The sequence below is a fragment of the Pseudorasbora parva genome, chromosome 21 (assembly GCF_024679245.1).
Source record: "Pseudorasbora parva isolate DD20220531a chromosome 21, ASM2467924v1, whole genome shotgun sequence".
Lineage (NCBI taxonomy): Eukaryota > Metazoa > Chordata > Actinopteri > Cypriniformes > Gobionidae > Pseudorasbora > Pseudorasbora parva.
Window position 1 is genome coordinate 4,838,341 of NC_090192.1, and position 14,608 is coordinate 4,852,948.

Here is a 14,608-nt window from a genome sequence, read left to right on the forward strand (position 1 = left end):
CACAGCTCATGAAAACCCAAAATTCCTATCTCAAAAAATTAGCATATTTCATCTGACCGATAAAAGAATAGTGTTTTTAATACAAAAAAAGTCAACCTTCAAATAATTATGTTCAGTTATGCAGGAGGCATATATCATATCATATGGAGGCGATCATATCATATCATATGGAGGGCCAGGATGCGTCGATAGCGGCCTTAAGCTCATCCAGAGCAGAGTCCTGCACGGGTCCATTTTTGGAGACCCGCCCCCGCCCGTACCCGCAAGGTTTAGCACCAGATCCGACCCGTGACCCGTGAAAATATCAAAATTAAATCCGTACCCGCCCAGACCCGTTAATATTTGGCCCGTTACCCGACCCGTGCCCGCGATAATTCACACACGCTAAAACATTCAAATTAAAATGCTTTATTTTTTATCCGGCACCTCTCTCAACATCAACCGCGTCATGAATGGGCTAATGAAACAGGCAAAAGTGCCTTTAAAGACTCATTGTCAACTCATATAGCTACTCCACTCACCAACCATATAGCTACTTTACTTCATCCATTGCTACTCCTGCAACGCTCGCTCCATCTGCATCAACAAAAGTTTCAATGTCGCAGTGGTGGTGACGTTATGGGTCAAATGGCATATCGTTGTTGCGTGTATGTGTAATGGTAATTTGGACATAGAAATTGTAATAGCCTACAATATGTTCGATGGGGGAAGAAGGAGCCGGGAACCGGCGAACATTTAAAAGAATATGTTTCCGAGCTCCCTCAGAGGACTCGAGACTCGTGTGGCTCGCAGGTGACGCTCATTTACAATCACGCCCTGGTCTCGCTCTCTCTCTCTCTCTCTCTCTTTCTCTCTCTCTCTCTCTCTCTCTCTCTCACTTTGCCACAGAAATATTGCACAAATATTGCACATCCCCGCCCGTGAATTTTATAAATGTCACAATCCACCCGTTTTAGCCACTTTTATGCGGGTACCCGACCCGTTGCAGGACTCTGATCCAGAGTGTTGTGTCTTGCGTCTCTCAACTTTCTCTTCACAATATCCCACAGATTCTCTATGGGGTTCAGGTCAGGAGAGTTGGCAGGCCAATTGAGCACAGTCATACCATGGTCAGTAAACCATTTACCAGTGGTTTTGGCACTGTGAGCAGGTGCCAGGTCGTGCTGAAAAACAAAATCTTCATCTCCATAAAGCTGTTCAGCAGATGGAAGCATGAAGTGCTCCAAAATCTCCTGATAGCTAGCTGCATTGACCTTGTCCTTGATAAAACACAGTGGACCAACACCAGCAGCTGACATGGCACCCCAGACCATCACTGACTGTGGGTACTTGACACTGGACTTCAGGTATTTTGGCATTTCCTTCTCCCGTCTTCCTCCAGACTCTGGCACTTTGATTTCCGAAAGACATGCAAAATTTGCTTTCATCCGAAAAAAGTACTTTGGACCACTGAGCAACAGTCCAGTGCTGCTTTTCTGTAGCCCAAAAGTGTCTTGACCTGGGGAATGCGGCACCTGTAGCCCATTTCCTGCTCACGCCTGTGCACGGTGGCTCTGGATGTTTCTACTCCAGACTCAGCCCACTGCTTCCGCAGGTCCCCCAAGGTCTGGAATCGGTCCTTCTCCACAATCTTCCTCAGGGTCCGGTCACGTCTTCTCGTTGTGCAGCGTTTTTTGCCACACTTTTTCCTTCCCACAGACTTCCCACTGAGGTGCCTTGATACAGCACTCTGGGAACAGCCTATTCGTGCAGAAATTTATTTCTGTGTCTTACCCTCTCACTTGAGGGTGTCAATGATGGCCGTCTGGACAGCAGTCAGGTCGGCAGTCTTACCCATGATTGCGGTTTTGAGTAATGAACCAGGCTGGGAGTTTTTAAAAGCCTCAGGAATCTTTTGCAGGTGTTTAGAGTTAATTAGTTGATTCAGATGATTAGGTTAATAGCTCGTTTAGAGAACCTTTTCATGATATGCTAATTTTTTGAGATGCCAAAATCATCAGTATTAAAACAATAAAAGACCTGAAATATTTCAGTTGGAGTGCAATGAATCTAAAATATATGAAAGTTTAATTTTTATCATTACATTATGGAAAATAATGAACTTTATCACAATATACTAATTTTTTGAGAAGGACCTGTATACAGGGAGTGCAGAATTATTAGGCAAATGAGTATTTTGACCACATCATCCTCGTTATGCATGTTGTCTTACTCCAAGCTGTATAGGTTGGAAAGCCTACTACCAATTAAGCATATTAGGTGATGTGCATCTCTGTAATGAGAAGGGGTGTGGTCTAATGACATCAACACCCTATATCAGGTGTGCATAATTATTAGGCAACTTCCTTTCCTTTGGCAAAATGGGTCAAAAGAAGGACTTGACAGGCTCAGAAAAGTCAAAAATAGTGAGATATATTGCAGCGGGATGCAGCAGTCTTAAAATAGCCAAGCTTCTGAAGCGTGATCATCGAACAATCAAGCGTTTCATTCAAAATAGTCAACAGGGTCGTAAGAAGCGTGTGGAAAAACCAAGGCGCAAAATAACTGCCCGTGAACTGAGAAAAGTCAAGCGTGCAGCTGCCAAGATGCCACTTGCCACCAGTTTGGCCATATTTCAGAGCTGCAACATCACTGGAGTGCCCAAAAGCACAAGGTGTGCAATACTCAGAGACATGGCCAAGGTAAGAAATGGAGGAAGTCGACCACCACTGAACAAGACACACAAGCTGAAACGTCAAGACTGGGCCAAGAAATATCTCAAGACTGATTTTTCTAAGGTTTTATGGACTGATGAAATGAGAGTGAGTCTTGATGGGCCAGATGGATGGGCCCGTGGCTGGATTGGTAAAGGGCAGAGAGCTCCAGTCCGACTCAGACGCCAGCAAGGTGGAGGTGGAGTACTGGTTTGGGCTGGTATCATCAAAGATGAGCTTGTGGGGCCTTTTCGGGTTGAGGATGGAGTCAAGCTCAACTCCCAGTCCTACTGCCAGTTTCTGGAAGACACCTTCTTCAAGCAGTGGTACAGGAAGAAGTCTGCATCCTTCAAGAAAAACATGATTTTCATGCAGGACAACGCTCCATCACACGCGTCCAAGTACTCCACAGCGTGGCTGGCAAGAAAGGGTATAAAAGAAGAAAATCTAATGATAGGGCCTCCTTGTTCACCTGATCTGAACCCCATTGAGAACCTGTGGTCCATCATCAAATGTGCGATTTACAAGGAGGGAAAACAGTACACCTCTCTGAACAGTGTCTGGGAGGCTGTGGTTGCTGCTGCACGCAATGTTGATGGTGAACAGATCAAAACACTGACAGAATCCATGGATGGCAGGCTTTTGAGTGTCCTTGCAAAGAAAGGTGGCTATATTGGTCACTGATTTGTTTTTGTTTGGTTTTTGAATGTCAGAAATGTATATTTGTGAATGTTGAGATGTTATATTGGTTTCACTGGTAAAAAGAAATAATTGAAATGGGTATAAATTTGTTTTTTGTTAAGTTGCCTAATAATTATGCACAGTAATAGTCACCTGCACACACAGATTTCCCCCTAAAATAGCTAAAACTAAAACTTCCAAAAATATTCAGCTTTGATATTAATGAGTTTTTTGTGTTCATTGAGAACATGGTTGTTGTTCAATAATTAAATTAATCCTCAAAAATACAACTTGCCTAATAATTCTGCACTCCCTGTAATCTTTAATGTGCACTTTTGATACATTCATTTAATACGTCCTTGCTGAATGAAGGTGTTTCTTTAAATAATACTGACCCCAAACTCTTGAACAGTAGTGTACTGTATGTCTCTTTCTACATTGATTGCATTGATTTGTATTTTCAGGGGGACTCAGGAGGTCCGATGGTGAGCAATCAGAGCTCTGTATGGGTCCAGTCTGGGATCGTTAGCTTTGGAAGAGGCTGTGCTCGATCTGAATATCCCGGTGTTTAGACCAGAGTATCCCGCTATCAGGAATGGATCACCTCCTTTATGTGCAGCGATCCTCCAGGTTTTGTGCAGTTTACCTCTGCTGGAAACGATCCGGACAACAGCTATACCTGTGCTGGTCTTCCTCAACCTACTTCTAGTCCCACTTCTCCTCTCACTTCTCTTCCGCCTTCCTCAACAATAAGTAAAGAAACTAAAATCCCATCTTCTGCAGTAACTCTTCCACAAAACTCTTTGCTACCTTTTTTTCTATTGCTTTTAGCAATACCTTTCTTATTTTATATGTAAAGGTACAAGATACGCTCAAAAGTTTGGGGTCAGTACATTATTATTATTATTATTATTATTATTATTATTATTATTATTATTATTATTATTATCTGATGCATTCTTGCCCCCCATTTCAAAGAATGACTGCTGAAAATCCAGTTTTACATCACAGGAATAAATTACATTTTTATTTTAATTTTTTTTAATTTTTATTGAAATACCATAAGACATCACTAACCATCACACAAACACATGCAAAAATCACAACAACAAAAAAGCTTCAGCTTAAGGCTCTATAGCCATCGCAGATAAAAGCGGTGACAAAAGGCAACCCTGCCTGTTGCCTCTATGCATAGAAAATAATCAGATCTTAAGCTATTAGTCAATACAGCAGAGCATGGGTCTGTATTCAGCACTTTGATCCATTGCACAACATTTTCACCTTGACCAAACTTCTCTAAAACAAAGAAAAGATAGGACCACTCAATACGATCAAACGCCTTCTCCGCGTCTAAGGACAGCACTGGCCCATCTATGGACTTTACTTTAAAGGCGTAAATAACATTTAATAGGCATCTGATGTTATCAGAATTCCTATCCTGTATAAATCCTGTTTGGTCAATTCCAACTATCGTTGGGACAATTGTTTTCAAGGCGTATTGCTACAATTTTAGAAAGTAGCTTACAGTCCACATTCAGTAAAGCATTTGGCCTATAAGAAGAACATAAATCAGGACTTTTGCCTTTCTTTAATATGAGAGAGATATTAGCATCTCTGAGGGTGTGGTAATTCTCTAACCACAAATGAATAATTGAACATCAGCAATGGGTCAACAAGCAACTCTTGAAACTCCTTCAAGAACTCTCCACAAAACCCCTCTGGTCCAGGTGATTTACCATTCTTTAGATCATTACTAGCATTAATAACCTCCTTTCTAGTAATAGGGCTATTAAGAGATTATTTTTGTGTAGCTGAAATTGTCGGAAGATTAATCTAAAAAAAAAAAAAACATTTGTTTCATATGGTCACCTGTTTTCTCAGAAGAATAACAATGAATAGAGAAATGTCTAAAAGAGTTATTGCTATTCTTATTATCATAGAAACATCTGTAATATTACCTTCAATAAACATTTGAGTTTATTGAAATTAAAAATTTGAGTTGATACAATGAAGGAAATTTATTTAATAAATAGAAACTCAAAATATTATTGTCATTATTGTATTAATTGTCATAATATATTTACTGACATTATGGTAATGGGCCCAAAGAGTGATGAGCATGATCAAGATTGATCCGTCCTGTTTTCGTTGCAATCTTCAAGTAATCAGGCAGCCACCTTCAAAGAAGTGCAACGGATCTCCGCAACTAGACGCAAATTACACCTGCGCCCGCGCTTCTCCAGATCGTCAATGTGCTCTGGCATTTCGCTCACTTTTTTTGAAGGCTCACTCGCTCCACAAAGGCCTGGAACTGGACTGTCTGATCACGGATAGAACAGTATTTATTTTCCCATCTATTACCTTAGTAATGTTATCAGTTTATTTGTCCAAGGCTTGAGCAAAATTGGAGTTAGAACTCTCCTCCTCGCGGCTCTCGTGGTGCATAACGTCGTTAGCAACCTGCTCGCCGCCGCCGATAGTAGGACTTTGATGCAATCTTTTTGGCTTTGGGCATTCTGTCTGATCCTTTCGAAAAAATATTGATCTAAAGACAGGGTACAATGACCATCTGACCGAGTAAAATGATTTCACTGAGTGAAAATATGAATTGACCGAATAACTTGACAAATGTCACAAGAGCTCGCCAAAAGACCTGTCCGCCCTACGACGCCATCTTCCTTCCCCACAATAAATTACAATTTAAAAATACATAGAAAGCATTTATTTTACATTGTAATAATATTTCACAATATTACTGTCTCACTATATTTTTGATCAAATAAATACAGCCTCTGAGAGCAGAAAAGACTTCAGAAGAGAATATCGACCCCAAACATTAGAGCTGTAGTGTGTAAAAAATAGCCAACAAAGCGATGCTAACATAAGTGGGTTTGTGCTCAGTCGATTTTATAATTACACTTTTTTGATCTTACAACTTTGTTTTGTTTTCTTGATTAATCTTACACAATGTTAATTATTCCCTAATAACAAAGAATTTCTTCCATATCCTGTATTCCATCAACTTCTATATAGTGGGTTATGATCATCTGTTATCTTTACTTCTATAAATATATATACATGTTATATGCAGATGCACGATTCACGAATCACTAAAATATATTTGTTTCACTGGGTATTGATGTAACAACATATTGTCACAATTAGTTTTGTATTCTGGTGATGTTTTTCCACACATGACGTCACATATCAATGTCATATCAGTGTAACGGATTCACAGAGGCAGGATTCAATTGCAAGTAACTCAGTTTATTTTGACAGAAGTGTCACAGAAGTCAAAACTCAGAACACTGAAGAAGTCCGGATAAGACGGAGCAGTGAGAGAGGCTCTGTTGGCAACACGGGCAGGCTGTGAGCAGCTGTGACTCGGGAGGTCGGTACAGGTAATCCGGGAAGGGATCCAGCGTTTCACGGAAGGGGGAAACGACAACCAACACGGAGACACAAGGGGAAACATCCAACAACGCTCTGACAAAGACAAGAGAGAAACAGAGAGACTAAATAGGGTGAAGGTGATGAGTTGCAGCTGGTGCAGGTGATCAGCCACAGGTGCGTGATGAGCCAATCCCAGGCTCCGCCCTCACCTACATTCAACACGCACCCAAGAGTGAGACAGGGAATCCATGAACCGTGACAGTACCCCTCCCCCTAGGAGCGTCCCCTGACGCTCCCAGCCGACCTTACCTGTTGATTGTAATCATCAATAAGGGAGTGATCCAGAATGTCCCTAGCAGGAACCCAACTTCTCTCCTCCGGACCGTAACCTTCCCAGTCCACCAAGTACTGGAAACCGCGTCCCCTCCGTCTAGAATCCAGAATGCGATTAACCGAATAAGTTGGTTCCCCATCTACGAGTCGCGGCGGTGGGGGAACCGGGACTGGCGGATTAAGGTGGGAGTGAAAAACAGGTTTGATTTTGGATACATGGAAGGCGGGATGAATCCTCCTGTACGCCGGAGGGAGTTTGAGGCGGACTGTCACTGGACTAATGATCTTGGTGACAGTGAACGGGCCGATAAATTTGGGAGCAAGTTTATTAGATACGGAGCGGAGAGGAATGTTCTTGGTAGAAAGCCACACTTTTTGACCGACGACGTAAACGGGAGGCTTAGACCGGTGGCGATCGGCTTTAGCCTTGGTGCGCGCTCCCACCTGGAGCAGAGTCTCACGGGCTCTGGTCCATGTGCGATGACACCTCTGGATAAAGGCGTGAACAGAGGGGACCGCGACCTCGGAATCCAGACTAGGAAAAATAGGTGGCTGGTAACCTACACTACACTCAAATGGCGAAAGGCCCGTAGATGACACTGGTAACGAGTTATGAGCGTACTCAACCATAGAGAGTTGCTGGCTCCAGGATGAAGGATTCTTGGATACCAAACATCGCAACACTCTCTCCAGATCCTGATTGGCTCTCTCGGTCTGACCGTTGCTTTGGGGGTGATAACCCGAAGACAGACTAACCGTGGCTCCTAGTAATTTACAAAACTCCTGCCAAAATTTGGACACAAATTGGGAACCTCTGTCGGAGACCACGTCCATCGGGAGGCCATGTAACCGAAAGACGTGATCTACTACAGATACCGCTGTCTCCTTGGCTGAGGGTAATTTGGGCAAGGGAATGAAATGTGCTGCCTTCGAGAATCGGTCCACGACGGTCAAAACGACCGTCTTGCCCTGGGAGGGCGGGAGGGCGGTAACAAAATCTAGAGCGATGTGGGACCAGGGTCTCGAAGGAACAGACAGCGGCTGAAGTAACCCCTGGGGAGGTTGGTTAGATGTCTTACCAACCGCACAGACCGAGCAAGCCAAAACAAAACTGCGAACATCGCGAGCCATAAGTGGCCACCAAAATCGTTGCTTTATTAAACTGCAAGTGCGGTTTACCCCTGGATGACAGGCAATGTTGGAGCAGTGACCCCATTTGAGGACCTCGGATCTTAACCCCTCCGGAACGAACAAACAACTCGGTGGGCCGCCGGGCGGGGGCGTTACCCCTTCTAAGGCCACTTTGACCTTCGATTCGATCTCCCATGTGAGTGTAGAGATAACTATCTTCTCTGGCAAAATACACTCGGGAGTAACCGGGCGTTCGGAAGCATCAAAAATACGAGATAAAGAGTCGGGTTTGATGTTTTTAGACCCGGGGCGGTACGAGAGAACAAAGTCAAAACGTCCGAAAAAAAGTGCCCACCGAGCCTGCCTGGAGTTGAGTCTTTTAGCAGATCTAATATATTCAAGGTTCTTATGATCCGTCCATACAATAAAAGGTACCCCCGACCCTTCAAGCCAATGACGCCACTCCTCCAACGCTAACTTGACGGCCAACAACTCTCTGTTACCAATGTCATAATTGCGTTCGGCAGGAGAAAGACGATGGGAGAAAAACGCGCACGGGTGCATCTTGTCATCTGAGGGAGAGCGCTGTGAAAGAACCGCTCCTACCCCCACCTCTGACGCGTCGACCTCTACCACGAACTGACGTGTGGGATCAGGGGCGACTAAGATGGGAGCCGAAACAAAGCGGCTTTTCAGTTTGGCGAATACAGCCTCGGCTGTATCGGACCACCTGAACGTCATTCGGGGAGAGGTCAAGGCAGTCAGAGGTGCGGCTAGTTGGCTGAAATTGCGAATAAAACGCCGATAGAAATTGGCAAACCCCAGAAACCTCTGTAGGGCCTTACGGGAATCTGGACTTGGCCAATCCATCACAGCCTTAACCTTGTCGGGATCCATGCGCATTCCCTCCGATGACACGATGTACCCTAAAAAAGGAACAGACTGTGCATGAAAAGCGCATTTCTCCGCCTTGACAAAAAGCCCATTCTCTAGCAACCTCTGAAGCACTCGTCTGACGTGTCGAACATGTTCCTGGAGAGACGAAGAAAAAATCAAAATGTCATCCAGGTAGACATATATGAATTGGTCGACCATGTCTCTCAACACATCATTGACGAGTGCCTGGAAAACCGCTGGGGAGTTGGAAAGGCCGAAAGGCATGACCAAGTATTCAAAATGCCCCCTGGGGGTGTTAAATGCGGTTTTCCATTCATCCCCCTCCCTGATGCGAACCAAATGATAAGCGTTACGTAAGTCCAACTTCGTGAAGACGGATGCTCCCTGTAACCTCTCGAAAGCTGAAGACATCAACGGCAAAGGATAGGTATTCTTTACCGTGATGTTATTCAGCCCTCGGTAATCAATGCAAGGTCGCAGAGAACCATCCTTCTTCCCCACGAAGAAGAACCCCGCCCCCGCTGGAGAAGAGGAAGGGCGGATGAATTTGGAGGCTAGAGAATCAGAAATATATTTCTCCATGGCCTCCCTCTCTGGAATAGAAAGAGAGTATAGTTTGCCCTTAGGCGGAGACTTACCTGGGAGTAAATCTATAGCACAGTCATAGGGACGATGCGGAGGGAGAGAAGCAGCTCGGGACTTACTGAACACTTCCTTCAGGTCGAGGTACTCCGGAGGCACGTTAGACAGATTCACCGTCTCACTCTGAAAAACAGAACGAGAAACAGACGAACAAGCAGACACCAAACAAGACTCATAACATCTATCACTCCACGCAGACACAGAGTTTTGTCCCCAGTCAACCCTTGGATTGTGTAACTCCAGCCAAGGGTGACCGAGGACAACGGGAGCCAAAGGGGAGTCCAGGATGAAAAATGAAATGCGTTCTGTGTGGTTGCCGGAAGTGATCAGTGTAAGTGGTTCAGTGGTGAATGAAATGTCAGGGAGAACTTGTCCGTTGAGTGCGTTGACAGAAATGGTGTTCTTGAGTGCAATGGTGGGTATGTTAAGTTTGTGAGCAAGGGCAGAGTCAATGAAGTTACCTTCCGCTCCCGAGTCGAGGAGGGCGAGGCTGGAATAATCCTGAGCTGCCCACAGCAATCTCACCGGGAGGAGAGTGGAGGATGAGGTCTTTTCCACGGAGATCCCGCCCGACAGTAGCCTTCCTTTTACCGCCGGGCGTGGTCTTTTACCGGGCAGGAGTCTAGCAGGTGTCCGTTCCCGCCGCAGTACAGGCAAAGACCACGGGATCTCCGTCTCGCCTTCTCCTCCCGGGAGAGCCGAGCTCGACCCACCTGCAGGGGCTCCGGGTCGAAGGTGTAGCTGACCGCATCCGTAGCGCTGGCCTGAGGGCATTCGACACTCCCATGCTGAGGCTCCATCCTGGACCTCAGCCGACTCAGACGAGCGTCCACCCTCAAAGCAAGGTCAATGAGACCGTCAATCTTCTCCGGAAGGTCGATGGCGAATATCTCCTTCTGGATGCGGTCAGCCAGCCCATGCAGGAACATGTCCCACTGTGCCTCCTCGTTCCACTTGCACTCGGCGGCCAGGGTGCGGAACTCGATGGAATAATCCGAGACCGAGCGGTTACCTTGGCGGAGCTCTGCGAGTTGACGTGCCGCTTCTCTTCCGGTCACCGCTCGGTCAAACACCCTTCTCATCTCTGCCGCCAGCGTCTGGAACGAGGAGCAGCAAGGATGTTGGTTCTCCCACACCGCCGTTCCCCAAAGTGCGGCTCGTCCGGAGAGCAGGGTGAGGACGAATGCCACCTTAGATCTTTCCGTGTTGAAAGTCTGCGGTTGAAGAGCGAAAAACAAGGAAGACTTGGTAAGGAAGGCTCTGCAATAATTGCTCTCACCGGCATAACTCTCGGGGGTAGGCAGACGTGGTTCCGGTTGCCGCGATGCAGATGGTGTGTGGGGAATCGGCGGTGGGTCGGGCACAGTGGGACCGACGAGTTGTTGCATCTGTTGGGTCAGCTCGGCCACCCGTGCCACCAAGGTGTGTACTGCCTGTCCTGTGGCAGTTAAGTTCGCCTCCTGCTGGTCCAGTCTCTCGTTGCTGCTGGTCAGTAGGGCGTTGATACTCGCTGAATCCATGGTTGGTCAGAGCGTTCTGTAACGGATTCACAGAGGCAGGATTCAATTGCAAGTAACTCAGTTTATTTTGACAGAAGTGTCACAGAAGTCAAAACTCAGAACACTGAAGAAGTCCGGATAAGACGGAGCAGTGAGAGAGGCTCTGTTGGCAACACGGGCAGGCTGTGAGCAGCTGTGACTCGGGAGGTCGGTACAGGTAATCCGGGAAGGGATCCAGCGTTTCACGGAAGGGGGAAACGACAACCAACACGGAGACACAAGGGGAAACATCCAACAACGCTCTGACAAAGACAAGAGAGAAACAGAGAGACTAAATAGGGTGAAGGTGATGAGTTGCAGCTGGTGCAGGTGATCAGCCACAGGTGCGTGATGAGCCAATCCCAGGCTCCGCCCTCACCTACATTCAACACGCACCCAAGAGTGAGACAGGGAATCCATGAACCGTGACAATCAGTTGATTGTGTTTTTGTCGATCTTTAAAAGAAATGTTAAACTGTTAGAGTTCAGGCTGGGCTGATAGACTTTCGCTCCATTGTGGCATGAAATTATCTTTATTGTCTTTCTCTTTATTCTGTATCTTTTCATTCAGTAAAAAATACAATTTGTAATGCACTTTTTAAAGGATATGCACTATTAAAATATGCAATAATCAATTCTATTCACATTTATTTGTTTAGCACTTTTCACAATACATATGATTTCAAAGCAGCTTTAAATGCATGTCACATTAAAATGTATTGATCTGTTTTCAGAGGTGACTTGGGACATACAAATCACACAGTTAGCTAAAAATGTATTAGGCCTAATTGATGTTAAAAGATGTTAAGTCTTTTTTGCGCTATTTCGCAAGGAATAGACACTTACTTGATAGATGTTCTTCATATACTACACAAAGATACCTGAGACAGTGCATTCATCCAAGATGTTGATGAGTACAGTAAAGGTGACAATGGTCAACATTAAAGTTTCTTTCCATGCTCACCCATGATCCAAAACCCAAATCCTCCAAACAGGTGAGCACACATCCTAATGCAGACACCACGCCCCCAGTGCCACCCACAGTAACCGATGACGTCACTTAGCGCTTGCACACACAACAGCATAGAAAAAGATGAAATATCATAAAAGAAATCAGACCCAGTAGATGGCTCCTACATTCTGGCCACAGATTATTCATGGTAATAATTAACCACCATCATCATCATCCCATGGGAGACAGACACCAGTCAACATACAAAGTGAACTAGGCGAACTACTCGTTTTTCAAAAGATATTCAAAAGGAGTAAAGAACCATTTAAAAGGAGTCATTCTGACGAGCCAAAAGTACAGCTATTTCAGCCTCAGCCCTTAATCTGGATGACCATTTAGTGGACATAGATTTACTCCCCACAGTACTATATTTCTTTGATCTTAACACAATGGAAACACTATCACTTGGCCTATTGTCATCTTCTACAGCATTTGCCTCATTGTCATGATAAGCAATAGGTCCTTAACATGGAGCAACAACACCTTTGGCTGATGCCTCCAGCAACCATTAATTTGTCTCCTTCACAAAAGCAGTTTTATGTTCTTTAAAGGGGGGGTGAAATGCTGTTTCATGCATACTGAGCTTTTTACACTGTTAAAGACTTGGATTCCCATCCTAAACATAGTCAAAGTTTCAAAAACTAATGTTGGACGTTTGATGGAGTATTTCTGTGTCAAAAATACTCCTTCCGGTTTCCCACAAGTTTCGGAGAGTTTTTTTCTAGTATGGGTCGGCTTGACGTTAATAGATCGGAAGGTCCTTGTATGGGCCGTACGGGCTCTTCTCCCGGTAGGGTGCGTGCGCGTGACTAGAGCGAGAGAGGAAATGCACGCTGTAAACAGTAAACTGCTCTCAGCTGCAGATCCAGTCGTCCGTGAACACTAATGTCGGTTATAGTCCGCGCCGCGCTCCACTTCATTCCTCCACTTTGACATTAAGGCGACTTCAACGCTTCAGCACAGCATTCTGGGAAGGCAGCGCTGCATTTGAACCGATTTGAACGCAGAAATGCTTCAGTCGCATCGCAAAGTGGATCTCCACACTCCAAGAAGTGTGTTTTTGATGGAGCCGTCCCAGCGATAAAGGTTCGGTCCTGCTTTGGAAGCAGCCGGTGAGTAAAACTGCTTCAAATGTCTGTGCTGTTGCTTATCGTCGCGTGAGTAAACATCAGTAAACGACACGATCGCGTGCTTCGTCATTCAAATGCACTAACGGACTTCATTGCTGTTCTATGTAACTTGTTACACTACTCTGATGTGCAAAACCGTTTTGCTTGCTACTAAGGTTTGGTCGCATACAATAGTCCATAAACCGAATCATGTCATGTTGACAGGCCTCTAAAAACAGTACATACCACAGAGACGGACGTCCTGCTGTTGCTGTTTCTATTTCAGCCTCCGAATTAGATTCTGGATCTTATCTATTAGCTGAGATAGCGATGGGTTTCTATTTTTTTACAGTCTATGGTTTCTCCGTGCTTGAGGATGTCACCGCTTTGCGCATATGTCATTCTTTAGCTCCGCCCACACGATACGCCTCCAGGCGCTCGGTTTTTTCCGGAAAGACTCGGTACAGCCCATATTTCTTTTACAAATATAATAAAACGAAAGACTTTTCGGAGATATGAAGGATGCAATACTACTCTATAGGTACTCAAGATTGACATGAGATTGACTGAAACTGAGTGTTTCACCCCCCCCCCCCCCCCTTAACACTTTCAAACAAAGCATTTTGTTTTCCTTGTTCTTCATGTGGGAGCATAGGAACTACAGCACCATGAAGACGACTTGCTTCAAGTTCGATATATTCTCAAGACATGACTGAATTTTCTCAGGATTCCCAGCACTTTGCATTAAGTCCTTAATTTCTCTTATTGAACCTTTATTGAATCTTATTGCTCTTATTACTCTCTTATTGAATCTCCTGCGAAAGTAGGCTACTGCTAAACCTAGCAGGGAATACAAGCATTTATTGACAACCAACCCGCAAATGTTTATAAACGCAATGTACCTTCCAATCAAGGCGACTGTAATAACCAGATTAAGAGCATCGTCGCAGCAAATAATGTAAATGAATGGGCTTTACGCAAGTCCAATGCGCGTTCGCGTCAATCGTTTATAACTTTGAAAGCGATCACAAACATCCAATGTCGTCCCGACAATACGATTGAATCCACGCTTCAACAAACATTTCTGTTGACCCAATATTGCGGTGCAAGGGCGCCGTAAAGGGGTGGAAGGTTAGGACGATTCTAAGGGCCCAGACTGATTTAGGGCCCAGAAGAGCA

At 45.0% G+C, this 14,608-nt stretch overlaps 1 pseudogene; it reads left to right on the top strand.

Moving 5' to 3' along the window:
• LOC137056510 (transmembrane protease serine 9-like) overlaps positions 1 to 14,608 on the top strand; it is a 49,375-nt pseudogene that overhangs the window by 6,087 nt on the left and 28,680 nt on the right.